We start from the raw sequence: 16,305 nt of genomic DNA, 5'->3' as shown, positions 1-16,305 counted from the left end.
CTTTCTTAACGAAAGAGAAGCCATTTTTGGCCTAAGCCATTCTGTAATCTAAGCCTGGCCACAATGCTTGTCTTTGAACAGGTCTTAGTAATTAATGATCTTAATAGGCTTCCCTGGTGGCTCAGATGGTAAAGAATCTGCCTGCAATGCAGGAGACCCGGCTTCGACGCCTGGGCCAGGAAGATCCTCTGGAGAAGGGCATGGCTACCCACTCCAGTGTTCTTGCCTGGAGAATTCCGTGGATAGAGGAGCCTGGAGGGCTAGTCCATGGGGTCCCCCAGAATTGCACTACTACTAAGGGAAGTAAGGGGGTGCAGAAACAAAGGAAAAGCAGGCAAGAAACAATAGTTCAGATAAACAGCAAGTTCCTACCACGTAGCACAGGAACTATATTTAATATCGTGTAATAACTTTGAAAAGAATATGAAAAAGAATACATACACGCATACATATATAACCGAATCACTTTGCTGTACACCAGAAACTAGCAGAGGATTATAAATCAGCTGTACTTCTGCCGCAGAAACCAGTCCTGGAGAAACCAAGCACCACACTCTGGAGAGTTGGAGAACTCAGGTTTATTACGCCAGCAGGACCAGCGGAGTTAATGCTCCAAGTTCTGAGCCCCGAACAAAGGGATTACAGAGTTTATATAGACAGACTGTAGTGGGCAACACTAGCTGTTAATAGGCTGCTTTAAACTAAGGGGTTTCACGTGCACGGGAACAGCAGTCAAGATGGGGAGGGGGATGCCTGGCCTGGACAGGCATGATTAAGCAGGCTTGCAGGGGCTGGGAGACTGCAAAGAGCAGGACAAGGGTGAGTGAGATAAACTCCAGTTCCTAGTATTGCAAGTCCCCACTTTCTGAGACTACGTGACCTACGTGATCTAGACTTTGCAAGGGGCAAGCTGAGTTAGAGGCAGAAGGAGAAGGAGGTGATGTAAAATTTTAACTTTTCCTCTTCACTTCAATTAAGAAAGAAAGAAACAGAATATATAAGTAGATCATCTGACTTAAAAAGTTTTAAAAAAAGAAACAATAGTTCAGTGATAAACATTTTTACTTCCTCCTCAAGGGAAGTACCTAACAAGCAGGTATGCAAGTTTGAGCTCGGCAGGGACTAATGCCCCACCCAGGTGAGGGAAGGAATGATGATGTTGACCTTTTCTGACTTCAGTCAGCTAAAGCTTGGTTTCTGTCAACATATTCAGTTCTCTGCTGAAGCCCCTTCATGAATACGCAAGTACTCTTTGCTTAAAACTTCCCTCATTTTGCAGTTCTGGGAGACATTACTTTGGGAAAGATCCCCAGTGTTCCCCTTACTTGCTGCAAGTGATACATCCTTCCTTCTCCCAATCTTTGGCTCGGTTGTATTTTTTGGTTCAACCAAGAGGCCAACCCAGCTTTTGTTTTTTTACTATTTGTTTGGCTGTAGCAGGTCTAGTTATGTGAGGCATGAGGAATCTGGAGCTGTGGCATGTAGGATCTTTAGTTGCAGCATGCAGAATATTTTAGTTTCAGCACTCGAATTCTTAGTTGAAGCATGTGGGAACTGTTCCTTGACCAGGGATCAAACCTGGGTCCCCCGCATTGTGAGAGTGGAGTCTAAGCCACTGGACCACCAGGGAAGTCTGTTGAACCCTGTTTGCAGGCGACACTTTTCCTTCTCCTTACAGTTGCCCTCCTATCCATATGATATTGATTAATTAACCTCGAGGACAGAGGAGCCTGGCAGGCTACAGTCCATGAGGTTGCAGAGATGGACATGACTGAGTGACTGAGTGCGTGCGCGTGTGCGTGCACACACACACACACGCACACACACGCATGCAGATGTTTCTCAGACCTGCCCTCTCACTTTTACTCCAACTGACAGCGCCCTCCATCTCCTTCCCTTGAGCTCCTCACAGCCTCCCTCCCTCCAGCCTGCCAGGCCCTGGGTGCAACCAGAAACAGCCATGTTCAAGGTGGCCAAACCACTCTTCATCTTAAAAACACCATTGCCTGCAGGATAACAGGCAAACTCTTAGCAGTCCCTCCTCAACTTCATCCCTACCCAAATCTCCAGGCTCATCTCCTGCCTGCTAGCTCACGCCTCCATGCCATCTTCATGCTGTTCCTGACTCTGGTGGGCTCTGCACCCCACCTCCTGCAATCCCCTCCCCAAGTTCTCACTCATCCTTTAAGACCCTGCTCAGTTGCTGCTGTTGTTTTCTCCTGGAAATCTTCCATGAACTCCCAGTCCAGCTCCTGGGCCAAGTGCCTCTCCTCTGGGTTCCCACATCATTGGTACATAATTCTGCTATTTTATACAGATATGATCACATTCTCCATCTCATCTCTTTGTGGTCAGGAGAAAGGTCTTATTAAAGTTTTCAGCCCTTGCACCCAGCACAGTGCCTGGCTCCTAGTTGGCCCCCACATGCACACACTGAAAGCAAATGCAAAGGGGCTAAAAAGAAAAGGAGCTCTTCCATGTCTTGCAGATGAAAATCCTGGTTTGCATTTCCTTAATATGTCTGGTTGATTTCCTTGACTGCTATATTAGGACCAGTGCTTCTCTCCTTTTTCAAGGAAATGTTTATGTGTTTGTTTATTTTTGGCAGCACCAGGTCTTTGCTGCTGCGCATAGGCTTTCTCTAGTTGTGGTGCGCAGGGCTGCTCTTCGCTGCAGTGCGCAGGCTTCTCCTGTGTGGCTTCTCTCATCAGGGCGCACAGCCTCTAGGTCTGCGGGCTTCAGGAGTTGCAGCACAGAAGCTCAGCGGCTTAGTTGCTCCATGGTTTGCGGAATTTTCCTGGGCCACAGATTGAACTGATGTCCCCTACACTGGCAGGTGGATACGTATCCACTGTACCATCAAGGAAGCCCACCAGTGCTTCTCCTAATAGCAAATGCAACACAGACAGTATAATCGGGGAAGAGCGAGAGGTCTACTCGTCTTCTAAACTGAGGAAGGGACACTCTCTCCACTAGTGGTTAAAAAGAGAAAGATGAATTTTCTCTGGGCTCGTGTGCAGTTGCGGGATAGTTTGTGTAATTGTGTAATTCTCCATCCAGCTTTAAATGCATGATGCAGGAATAGGTGACCTTCAGCTACCTTAAAAAAAAAAAAACAGCCCATCTCAGTTTTAAAAAAGACAAAGTTATTTCATTACATCTAAATATAGGCAACAAAGCAAAAGTAGATGTTTTTCTGGAACTCTCATGCTTTTTCAATGATCCAAAAGAGGTTGGCAGTTTGATCTCTGGTTCCTCTGCCTTTTCTGAACCCAGCTTGAACATCTGGAAGTTCATGGTTCATGTACTGTTGAAGCCTGGCTTGGAGAATTTTGAGCATTACTTTGCTAGCATGTGAGATGAGTGCAATTGTGCGGTAGTTTGAAAATCCTTTGAAATCGCCTTCTTTGGGATTGGATTGAAAACTGACCTTTTCCAGTCCTGTGGCCACTGCTGAGTTTTCTGAATTTGCTGGCATATTGAATGCAGCACTTTCACAGCGTCATCTTTCAGGATTTGAAATAGCTCAACTGGAATTCCATCACCTCCATGACCTTTCTTTGTAGTGATGCCTCTTAAGGCCCACTTGACTTTGCATTCCAGGAAGTCTGGCTCTAGGAGAGTGATCACACCATCATGGTTATCTGGGTCATAAAGATCTTTTTTGTATAGTTCTTCTGTATATTCTTGCCACCTCTTCTTAATATCTTCTGCTTCTCTTAGGTCCGTATCATTTCTGTCCTTTATTGTGCTCATCTTTGCATGAAATGTTCCCTTGTTATCTTTAATTTTCTTGAAGAGATCTCTAGTCTTTCCCATTCTATTGTTTCCCTCTATTTCTTTGAATTAATCACTGAGGAAGGCTTTCTTAACTCTCTTTGCTATTCTTTGGAACTCTGCATTCAAATGGGTATATCTTTCCTTTTCTCCTTTGCCTTTAGCTTCTCTTCTTTTCTCAGCTATTTGTAAGACCTCCTCAGACAACCATTTTGCCTTTTTGTATTTCTTTTTCTTGGGGATGGTCTTGATCACTGCCTCTTGTACAATGTCATGAACCTCCATCCATAGTTCTTCAGGCACTCTATCTATCAGATCTAATCCCTTGAATCTATTTCTCACTTACATTGTATAATCGTAAGGGATTTGATTTAGGTCATATCTGAATGATATAGTGGTTTCCCCTACTTTCTTCAATTTAAGTCTGAATTCAGCAATAAGGTGTTCATGATCTGAGCCACAGTCAGCTCCCAGTCTTGTTTTTGCTGACTATATAGAGCTTCTCCATCTTTGGCTTCAAAGAATGTAATCAATCTGATTTCGGTATTGACCATCTGGTGATGTCCATGTGTAGAGTCTTCTCTTGTGTTGTTGGAAGAGGGTGTTTGCACCTGACCTTCCTCCTGAGAAATCTTTATGCAGGTCAAGAAGCAACAGTTAGAACTGGACATGGAACAACATACTGGTTCCAAATGGGGAAAGGAATACGTCAAGGCGGTATATTGTTACCCTGCTTATTTAACTTATATGCAGAGTACATCATGCGAAATGCCAGGCTGGATGAAGCACAAACTGGAATCAAGATTGCTGGGAGAAATATCAATAACTTCAGATATGCAGATGACACCACCCTTATGGCAGAAAGCAAAGAAGAACTAAAGAGCCTCTTGATGAAAGTGAAAGAGGAGAGTGAAAAAGTTGGCTTAAAGCTCAACATTTAGAAAACTAAGATCATGGCATCTGGTCCCATCACTTCATGGCAAATAGATGGGGAAACAATGGAAACAGTGACAGACTTTATTTTTGGGGGCTCCAAAATCACAGCAGAGGGTGACTGCAGCCATGAAATTAAAAGATGCTTGCTCCTTGGAAAAAAAGCTGTGACCAACCTGGACAGCATATTAAAAAGCAGAGACATTACTTTACCAACAAAGGTCCATCTAGTCAAAGCTATGGTTTTTCCCGTGGTCATGTATGGATGTGAGAGTTGGACTATAAAGAAAGCTGAGCACCGAAGAATTGATGCCTTTGAACTGTGGTGTTGGAGAAGACTCTTGAGAGTCCCTTGGACAGCAAAGACATCCAACCAGTCAATCCTAAAGGAAATCAGTCCTGAATATTCATTGGAAGAACTGATGCTGAAGCTGAAACTCCAATATTTTGCTACCTGATGTGAAGAGCTGACTCATTGGAAAAGACCCTGATGCTGGAAAGATTGAAGGCAGGAGGAGAAGGGATGACAGAGGATGAGATGGTTCGAAGGCATCACTGACTCAATGGAGATGAGTTTGAGCAAGCTCCGGGAGTTGGTGATGGACAGGGAAGCCTGGCGTGCTGCAGTCCATGGGGTCGCAGAGTTGTACACAACTGAGTGACTGAACTGAAATATAGGCAAAGACTTTGTGCTGATTCATAACTTAAGAAAATACTTGCAAATCCCTTGCAGGCTGGAGGGACCAGATAATGCCATTATTGTAGATACATCTCAACCCCCCAGTGCTCTTTCTCCCTTTTGCTGCTGACCTTGAACAACCATATAATCTGTGAGAATCTTAGGATTCTCCTTGAGCTAGCAGGCTGGTGATTCCCATCAGCCTGCCTCACAGGGGCCTGGAGAGAACTGGATGGAAAATGCACAGTGAGAGGGCTGTGCATCCGAAGATGCAACCCTGCGGCCGAGGAACTGGGTGGGATGGCGGGCAGGCCGTTGTGGGAGGTCCTGCTGGGCAGGCTGCCAGGTGCTCTGCTGGGATTTCTGGGGTTTCATTCCTCCATAATTCTCATTTCCCACCTCTCAAACTTGTTTTCCATTAAATAGAAATGTGTTCTCTTTCTGCTTTTCTCCCCAGGCTGTGCCTGGCCTCTCAGAACTAGGCTGCATCTTTCACTGCTTAAGGCACCTACTAATTCAAACCAAAGAAAGCAGGAGGTGGGACTAGCCTTGTGGCCACCCCTTGCTCCCTCCCTTCTCCCTAGCTCGCCATGACTCCCGCCTTTCTCCCTGGATGGAAAATTTAGTCTCAGACTGCCCTTGTGACTGGAAAAAGCAGGGCCAGCTCACCAAAGCAGAACAAGGGTTGTTAGCTTTCTTCTTTCAGAGAGATATTAAGAAGGCACGGCTTGGGAAGAAGGGTCACTCAGCCCTGGCTGGCTCCAGCCAGGAAGGTGGGGTATACTTCAGCAGGGAGAAGGCTTGCTAGGGGCAAGGAAGACTTTATTAGCTGGTGCTGAGGTATCGGGAGGGGGTGACTGTGGAAGGGAAATGTGTATGACAGTGGCCACTGTCCTGGGCCAGGAGGGAAGGCCAAAAGGGAGTGACTTGATCTGCATAAGGCCAGCTGTCTCTCAAAACGTGTGGGGGCCCAGCTCAATGCTCCCTCCTTCTGTCTTCCTTCATTCCGGGTAAGAGGAAGGAAGTGTGTGTGACCGTGATGAGGAGGGCGCTGTGTCTCTGGGGGATCCTCTGGGGCCAGCTGCTGGGGATTCCAGTTTTCATGTCTCATTAACTGAAGAAACAGTCTCTTCCCAAGGGGCGATTGCAATATTACCTTTGGAGTATCTGGGTTGCCATTTTGGACTCCTGGATTCTCTAGCAGTATGGTGGGACTGGGCACACCCAGTGTGGGAAAAAAAAGAGATTTACATGGTCATCGTTTTGAAATGTATAGAAATACTGACTTATTATGTCATGTACCAGGAACAAAGTGTAACTGTAGGTCAATTACATTTCAAAAACGAGCAGACTTATAGAAAAAGAGATCAGATTAGTGGTTGCCAGGGGTGGGGAGAGGAGAATTGATTGAAGGCAGTCAAAAGGTACAAACTCCCAGATATAAGATAAATTCAGGGAATTCCCCGTGGTTAGGACTCCACACTTCTACAGTCAGGGCCCAGCTTCAATCCCTGGTTGGGACCTAAGATCCCACAAACTTTGTAGTGTGGTAAAAAAAAAAAAAAAAGAGAGAGAGGAGAACAAGACGGTGGAGGAGTAGGTGGACGTGGAGTACATCTCTCTGTGGATACATCAGGAATACACCTTCAGACACAGACGTGCACGCGGAACACCGGCTGAGAGTGGACAGGAGGACCCGACCAGCGGAAAAGAATCTATAGACCCACGCGAAACTCGGGAGGATGAAGGAGCCAGGGGGAAAAGCGCGAGTGTTAGTAAGACTGGACCTGCCCTCGGCGGGTGGGGGAACTGAGGCAGGGGTCCCATCCCCGCGTGGGGCAAATGTCTGGGTCAAGGGAGAAACATTTAAGGCTGAGAGTGAAACAGCTGATCTGCGGCAGCCTACATGGAACGAGAATCAGACAGCCCTTGACGTATGCTGGACAGGAATGCTGGTCCCCTGGAAAACCCAGGGGCTGGGAGCTGGAGTTTAGGGATTGTTGAGCAATCCCAGGGCGAGGGCTACTGTTGTCTGTAGAGAGGTGGACTGAAGGGATGTGAGGGAGGAGATTGTGGTGGGAAATGCCTGTGAAGGAAAGTCAGGCAGCCACGGAAGCGAGGTGATACTGCTGAGTCACCCAGGGGTGTGGAGCCATCCCCATAGCCTCTCTCTCTCCACACACCAGCACGAGCAGCTGAACAGTAGAGAGGCTGGTCCATCAGACGCTGACGCACTGAACTACAGAGCAGGACCCCACCCAGGGTGCTCCTTTAAGTGCCTGATGTGCCGATCTACAGAGAAGGACCTCAGCCAAGGGGGCCCCTCTATGTGCCTGACACACCAACAACAGAGAAGGACCCCAGGCAAGGGAGCCCTCTAAGTGTCTGAATGGGTGGAGCTATGGAGAAAGACTGGCCAAAGAGGCCTTCTGACCGCCAGCTACAGGAGGCTCAAAAAAAGACTCTGATAAGGCATAACTCCTGCAGCTGAGGCAGTCTGTGTCCCTGCACACTTGGCACCTCCAGGGTCCCCACAAGCCAAGCAGCTGCACCACCTTCACGCTCACCTCTCACTGGGGCAGAGCTGCCACAGGCAAAAAGTCTTGCGTCTATGTGCACAGGATCGCTTTGGTCATGTCCGACCCTTTATGACCTGCCAGGCATCTCTGTCAGGGAGGGGGGTTCTCCAGGCAAGAACACTTGAGTGTATTGTCCAATACTGGTTGCCATGCCCTCCTAGAGCACTATATTTCCTGCTGTCCTAGCCGCCAACTCCCCTGAGTACCTGGTGCTGCCAGAGCCCCTGCGACCCAAGCAGCTGCACCACCTCCACACCTGGCCCTCAGTGCGGCAGACCCAAGTGCTCCAGGGCAGCTGCAGGAGCAAACCCCAGTGGACAACCCACAAACAGAGGTGGAAATAAAACCACAATTGAAACCCAGGGGTGGTGTGGTTAAGGAAGAAGATCCAACACCTTCCCACCAGCTGTACAAGCTGCACATTAAATCCACACAATCAACTAGGCAGACTCTGTATCTATGGAATATATAAAAGGCCATTGAGAGCTCCCACAAAAGAAGATGCACTAGTTCTGATAGCTGTGGGCACTGGAGGCAAGAACACACACGATTAGGCCAGCTTAAAATCTTCGCTGCCCCCCACAGCAGGTCCAGAGACCAGCACAGTGTAGGAGGGCATCCTAGGCAGGTGACGTGGACTGTGACTCCCAGTGAGGGAAAGGACCCTGATAGCAGTGACTCAGAGAAACATTTATTATTCTAATGTTTTGACTTGTTCTGTAGTTTCTTTTGGATTTTTCTTTTCTTTTTATCCCTCTCTGCTGTAGTTGTCGATTTTATTGGTACCATGAAATCTAATTCAGGTTTGGAGTTTTTTTTTTTTTTTTTCAATCACACTTTTTAGTGTTGTTATAAACCTCTCCATTGGGCTTTTGCAGTTCTATGGAGTTTTCCTTTTTTACCCCCCTCTCTCTCTCTTTCCTTTCTTTCTTTTCTCTTTTTTAAATCTTATTTTCTAAAAAACCTATGATTATTTTTTCTACATTTATTCCTTTGTTTTTCCTACTGTTTTTATGTCCTTGCAGTTAATCTTTAATGTATATGTCTTCTTTATCTAACTCTACTTAACTTTGCATATCTATTCTTTCTTTTCTTTTCTCTCAACATATTTATTAGTTTTGTTTTCATGCTTTATTCCCCACTTGGCACCTTGCTTTAGTTTTGTTTCCAACTTTGTGCTTTAGTTAATTTCGTTCTTAACTGGTAGATGTAATCTTTGGTTTCCTTTGTTCACCTGGTCAATCTATTGTACTTTATTTTGTTGGACTGTTTTGATTTTAGTGTGCATATGTATGTGTGTATATTCCATTATTTTAATTATTATTTGCCTGATTTTGTAACTGCCACTTGTCTGGGGTTCATCTTTGGTTTCTTGTCTTTGGGTATTTGTTTTAATCTCACTTAATGCCATAACAAACCACTTGTGGAATCTTTGTTCCTGACCAGAGATCAAACCCTGCGCCTTTGGAGTGGGAGCACTGACTCCAAGACCCTAGATACCAGAGAGCTAACCCTCGGGAGGATCAGATATGAGAACTCACACAAAGGAAACCACTGGAATATAAGACCCAGCATCACCCATCCACCAGTAGCACCCTGTGCAGGACGCCTCATCTAAACAACAAACAAGACAAAAATACAAACCCAGTCATCAGCAGACAGGGGTACCACCTCACGCAGCCTTGCCCATTAGAGGGAAAAAACCAAAAAACAAAAAATAACTCAGCACAAATCTCACCCTATATAAAGCTTACACAATCCACTGCACCAACTTTATGAGGGCAGAAACCAAAAGAAAGAAAAAATTCAACCTTGAAGCCTGGGAAAAGGATACCTCAAACACAGTAAGTTGGAAAAAAAACAAAAAACAAAAAACACCCACAATGAAAAGGCAGAGAAATACTGAACAAATGAAGGAACAAGCTAGAAATACAGAAGTCGAAATAAATGAAGAAGAAATAGACAAACTACCTGAAAATGAATTCAGAATAAGGATAATAAAGATGATTAAAAAAAAAAACCTTGAAAACAGAATGGAGAAAATGCAAGAGTCAATTAACAGAGACCTAGAAGAATTAAAGAATAAACATACAGAGACAAACAAAACAACTACTGAAATTAAAAATACTCTAGAAGGAATCAACAGCAGAATATCTGAAGCAGAAGAATGAATCAGTGAGCTGGAAGATGAAATGGTGGAAATAACTTCTGAAGAGCAGAATAAAGTAAAAAGAATGACAAGAACTGAGAGGATAGTCTCAGAGACCTCTGGGACAACATCAAATGCACCACCATTTGAATTATAGGGATCCCAGAAGAAGAAGAGAAAAAGAAAGGGTATGAGAAAAAATTTGAAGAGATTATAGTTGAAAATTTCTCCAACATGGGAAAGGAAATAGTGAATCAAGTCCAAGAGGTGCAGAGAGTCCCATCAGGATAAACCCTTGGGTTTATCCCAAGGAGAAACACGCCAAGACACACAGTAACCAAACTAACAAAGACTAAACACAAAGGAGAATATTAAAAGCAGCAAGGGAAACGCAAAAGTAACATGCAAGGGAAACCCCATACAGCTGATCTTTCAGCAGAAGCTCTGCAGGCCAGAAGGGAACGGCAGGGTATATTTAAAGTGCTGAAAGGGAAAAACCTACAACCAAGATTACTGTGCCTGGCAAGGATCTCATTCAAAATTGATGGAGAAATCAAAAGCTTTTCAGACAAAAGCAGTTCAGAGAATTCAGTACCACCAAACCAGCTTTACGACAGATGTTGAAGGGACTTACATAGTCAAGAAGTACAAGAGAAGAAAAAGATCTACAAAATCAAACCCCAAACAATTAAGAAAGTGGCAATAGGAACATATACATCAATAATTACTTTAAATGTAAATGGATTAAATGCTCCAACCAAAAGACACAGACTGGCTGAATGGATACAAAAACAAGACCCATATATAACGCTGTCTACAAGAAACCCACTTCAGACCTAAAGACACATATAGACTGAAAGTGAAAGGATGGAAAAATATATTCCATGAAAATGGGAAGCAAAAGAAAGCTGGAGTAGCAATCCTCATATCAGAAAAAATAGATCTTAAAATAAAGAAGATTATAAGAGATAAAGAAGGACACTGCATAACGACCAAGGGATCAATCCAAAAGGAAGAAATAACAATTGTAAATAACTATGCACCCAACATGAGAGCACCTCAATACATAAGACAAACACTAACAGACATAAAAGGAGAAATTGACAGTAACACAGTAATAGTAGGTGACTTTAATACCACACTAACACCAATGGACAGATCATCAACCCAGAAAATTAGTAAGGAAACACAAGTCTTAAATGATACATTAGATGAGATGGATCTCCCTGATATCTTCAGGACATTCTATCCAAATGCAGAAGAATCCACCTTCTTCTCAAGTGCACGAGGAACATTCTTCAGGAAAGATGACATCTTGGGTCACAAATCAAACCTCTGTAAATTTAAGAGAACTGAAATCATATCAAGCATGTTTCCCAACCACAATGCTATGAGACTAAATATCAGTTACAAGAAAATAAACTGTAAAAAACACAAAAACATGGAGATTAAACAGTACTTTTCTAAATAACCAACAGGTCACTGAAGAAATCAAAAGGGAAATCAAAAAACTTCTAGAAACAAATGACAATGAAAATATGACAACTCAAAACCTATGGGATGCAGCAAAAGCAATTCTAAGATGGAAGTTTATAACAATCCTACCTCAAGAATTAAGAAAAATATAGAATAGACAACCTAACTTTACACCTAAAACAACTGGAAAAAGAAGAACCAAAAACCCCCCAAAAATTAGCAGAAGGAAAGAAATGATAAACATCTGAGCAGAAATAAATGAAAAAGAAATGAAAGAAACAATAGCAAAGATTAATTAAAAAAAAAGCTGGTTCCTTGGGAAGATAAACAAAATTGACAAGCCTTTAGCCAGACTCATCTAGAAAAAGAGAGAAGAATCAAATCAACAAAATTAGAAATGAAAAAGGAGGGGTTACAACAGACAACGCAGAAATACAAAAGATTATAAGAGACTATTATGAACAACGGTATGACAAGAAAATGGATAACCTGGAAGAAATGAACAGATTCTTAGAAAAGTTGAATATTCCAAGACTGAAGCAAGAAGTAGAAATTTGAACAATCCAATTGCAAGCACTGAAATTGAAGCTGTGATAAAAAAAATTTCCCCCAAAACAAAAGCCCAGAACTACATGGCTTCACAGGAGAATTCTATCAAACATGTAGAGAAGATCTAATGCCCATCCTTCTGAAATGCTTTCAAAAAAATTGCAGAGGAAGGAATACTTCTGAACTCATTCTATGAGGTCACCATCACCCTGATACCAAAACCAGACAACGACAACATACAAAAAGAAAGCTATAGTCCAATATCACTATTGAACGTGGGTACAAAAATCCTTAACAAAATTTTAGCAAACAGCTAACAAGCTCATACACCATGATCAAGTTGGGTTTATTCCAGGGATGCAAGGATTCTTCACTGTACACAAATCAATCAGTGTGATACACCATATTAAAAAAATTGAAGGATATAAACCACATGATAATAGATGTAGAAAAAGCCTTTGACAAAGATCAACACCCATTTATGATTAAAACTCCTCAAAAACTGGGCATAGAAGGAACTTACCTCAACACAGTAAAGGCCATATATGATAAACCTAACAGCAAACATTATTCTCAATGGGGAAAAACTGAAAGCATTCCCCTTAAGATCAGGAACAAGACAAGGGTGTCCATTTTCACTGCTATTACTCAATGTAGCTTTGGAAGTCCTTGCTACAGCAATCAGAGAAGAAAAAGAAATAAAAGGAATCCAGATCAGAAAAGAAGCAAAGCTTTCACTGTTTGCAGATGACATGGTACCATATATAGAAAACCCTAAAGATAGTATCAGAAAATCACTAGAGCTAATCAGTGAATTTAGCAAAGTCACAGGATACAAAATCAATACACAGAAATCACTTGCATTCCTATATACTAACAATGAAAAGTCAGAAAGAAAAATTAAGGAATCAATCCCTTTCACCATAGCAACAAAAAGAATAAAATATCTAGAAATAAATTTACCTGAGGAGACAAAAGAACTGTGCACAGAAAATTATAAGACACTGATGAAAGAAATCAAAGATGACATTAACAGATGAAGAGTTATCCCATGTTCTGGGGTAGGAAGAATCAATATTGTGAAAATGACTATGCTACTAAATGCTATCTACAGATTCAATGCGATCCCTATCAAATTACCAATGGCATTTTTCACAGAACTAGAACAAAAAGTTTCATAATCCATATGGAAACACAAAAGACACCGAATAGCCAAAGTAATCTTGAGAAAGAAGAATCAAGCTGGAGGAATCAACCTTCCTGACTTCAGGTTATACTACAAAGCAACAGTCATCAAGACAGCATGATACTGGCACAGAAACAGAAATATAGATGGAACAAGATAGAAAACCCAGAAAGAAACCCATGCACTTATGGGTACCTTATTTTTGACAAAGGAGGCAAGAATATACAATGGGGCAAAAACAGCCTTTTCAGTGAATGGTGCTGGGAAAACTGGGCAGCTACCCGTAAAAAAATGAAATTAGAACACTTACTAACACCATACACAAAGATAAACTCAAAATGGATTATTAAAGACCTAAAGGCAAGACCAGAAACTTTAAAACTCTTAGAGGAAAATATAGGCAGAATACTCGATGAACTAAATCAAAGCAAGATCCTCTGTGACCCACCTCCTAAAGTAATGGAAATAAAAACAAAAGTAAACAAGTGGGGCCTGATTAAACTTAAAAGATTTTGCACAACAAAGGAAACTATAAGCAAGGTGAAAAGACAGCCCTCAGAATGGAGGAAAATAATAGCAAATGAAACAACTGACAAAGGACTAATTTCCAAAATATACAAGCAGCTCATAAAATTCAATACCAGAAAAACAAACAACCCAGTCAAAAAGTGGGCAAAAGACCCAAATAGACATTTCTCCAAAGAAGACATACAGATGGCTAACAAACACATGAAAAGATGCTAAACATCGCTCATTATTAGAGAAATGCAAATCAAAACTGCAATGAGATATCACCTCACACCGGTCAGAATGGCCCTCACCAAAAGTCTACAAACAATAAATGCTGGAGAGGCTGTGGAGAAAAGGGAACACTCTTGCACTGTTGGTAGGGTGTAAACTGATACAGGCACTCTGGAAGATGGTATGGAGATTCCTTAAAAAACTAGGAATAAAGCCACCATATGACCCAGCAACCCCACTCCTAGGCATATACCCTGAGGAAACCAAAATTGAAAAAGACACATGTATTCCATTGTTCACTGGAGCACTATTTACAATAGCCAGAACATGGAAGCAACCTGGATGTCCATCGACAGATGAATGGATAAGGAAGCTGTGGTACATACACAATGGAGTATCACTCAGCTAGTGACTCAAAAGGAACCCATTTGAGTCAGTTATAACGAGGTGGATGAACCTAGAGCCTATTATACAGAGTGAAGTGAGTCAGAAAGAGAAAGATAAATATGGTATACTAACGCATATGTACAGAATCTAGAAAAATGGAACTGAAGAATTTATTTGCAGGGCAGCAATGGAGAAGCAGACATAGAGAATAGACTTATGGACATGGGGAGAGGGGAGGAGAGGGTGAGATGCATGGAGAGAGTAACATGGAAACATATATTCAGTTTAGTTTAGTTCAGTAGCTCAGTCGTATCTGACTCTTTGTGACCTCATGGACCGCAGCACACCCTGCCTCCCTGTCCATCACCAGCTCCTGGAGTCTGCTCAAACTCATGTCCACTGAGTAGGTGATGCCATCCAACCATCTCATCCTCTGTTGTTCTCTTCTCCTCCCGCTTTCAATCTTTCCCAGCATCAGGGTCTTTTCCAATGAGTCAGTTCTTCGCATCAGGTGGCCAAAGTATTGGAGTTTCAGCTTCAACATCAGCCCTTCCAATGAAAATTCAGAACTGATTTCCTTCAGGATGGACTGGTTGGATCTCCTTGCAGTCCAAGGGACTCCAACACAACAGTTCAAAAGAATCAATTCTTTGGCACTCAGCTTGCTTTATAGCCCAACTCTCACATCCATAGATGACTACTGGAAAAACCATAGCCTTGACTAGACGGGCCTTTGTTGGCAAAGTAACGTCTCTGCTTTTGAATATGCTGTCTAGGCGCCCGGCCTCGCCCTCGCCGAGGCGGAAGTGGAGCCACCTGACGCCGCCCGCTTCCCGGCCGCCCCTCAGCCGCACCTCTGCCCTGCTGCGCCTCGGCCCATGGCCGCCTACCCGTACCGCCCGGGCCCGGCGCCGGCCCTGCCGGGGGCGCCGCGCTGCCGGACCAGAGCTTCCTGTGGGTTGATAAGGACAGGAGCGGTGTGATATCTGACAACGAGCTTCAGCAAGCACTGTCCAATGGCACCTGGACTCCATTTAACCCAGTGACTGTCCGATCGATCATATCCATGTTTGACAGAGACAACAAGGCCGGCGTGAACTTCAGTGAGTTCGCTGGCGTCTGGAAGTACATCACGGACTGGCAGAACGTCTTCCGTACCTACGACAGGGACAACTCGGGCATGATCGACAAGAACGAGCTCAAGCAAGCCCTCTCAGGTTTCGGGTACCGGCTCTCTGATCAGTTTCACGACATCCTCATTCGGAAGTTCGACCGACAAGGCCGGGGGCAGATCGCCTTCGACGACTTCATCCAGGGCTGCATCGTGCTGTAGAGGTTGACAGATATATTCAGACGCTACGATACAGACCAGGACGGCTGGATCCAAGTGTCATATGAACAGTATCTGTCCATGGTCTTCAGCATCGTATGACCCTGCCTTTCTGCAGACACCAGCATGACTAACGGGAAAAAAGACTGAAAATGCCAAATCTCCTACCTTTAATGAAACAAGCACCAGTGCAGTTAGACACTGCTCTTTCTTTAGACTTTGTATAACTACTATTTGGGGACCCAACTGTATATATGTGGATAAGGTGGTTAACGTTTCCCAGTTGTAACAATAGTTATATCTTTCCTCAGATACAGACATTTGATATGAGGCTGTTTAATTGTGCCATGAGGTAACATATAATAATGTTTCAGGTATTCTGCTTGCAAAAAACTTATCATGTGCTTTTTCAGACAGCTCTAGTTCTGGAGTGAAATGCTTCATTAGCCAATAGGAACTTCAAATAATAGGGAACTTGCACAGAAGGCCACTCACGTGCCTTACTTTTTAAAGGGGGTT

At 43.4% G+C, this 16,305-nt stretch overlaps 1 pseudogene; it reads left to right on the top strand.

The window, feature by feature from the left end:
- On the top strand, positions 15,317-16,098 carry LOC102188066 (annotated as a pseudogene).

This window comes from Capra hircus, chromosome 16 (genome assembly GCF_001704415.2).
Source record: "Capra hircus breed San Clemente chromosome 16, ASM170441v1, whole genome shotgun sequence".
Classification (NCBI taxonomy): Eukaryota; Metazoa; Chordata; class Mammalia; order Artiodactyla; family Bovidae; genus Capra; species Capra hircus.
The sequence above is the reverse complement of the archived record's forward strand: the minus strand, read 5'-3'. Positions and strand labels throughout refer to the sequence as shown.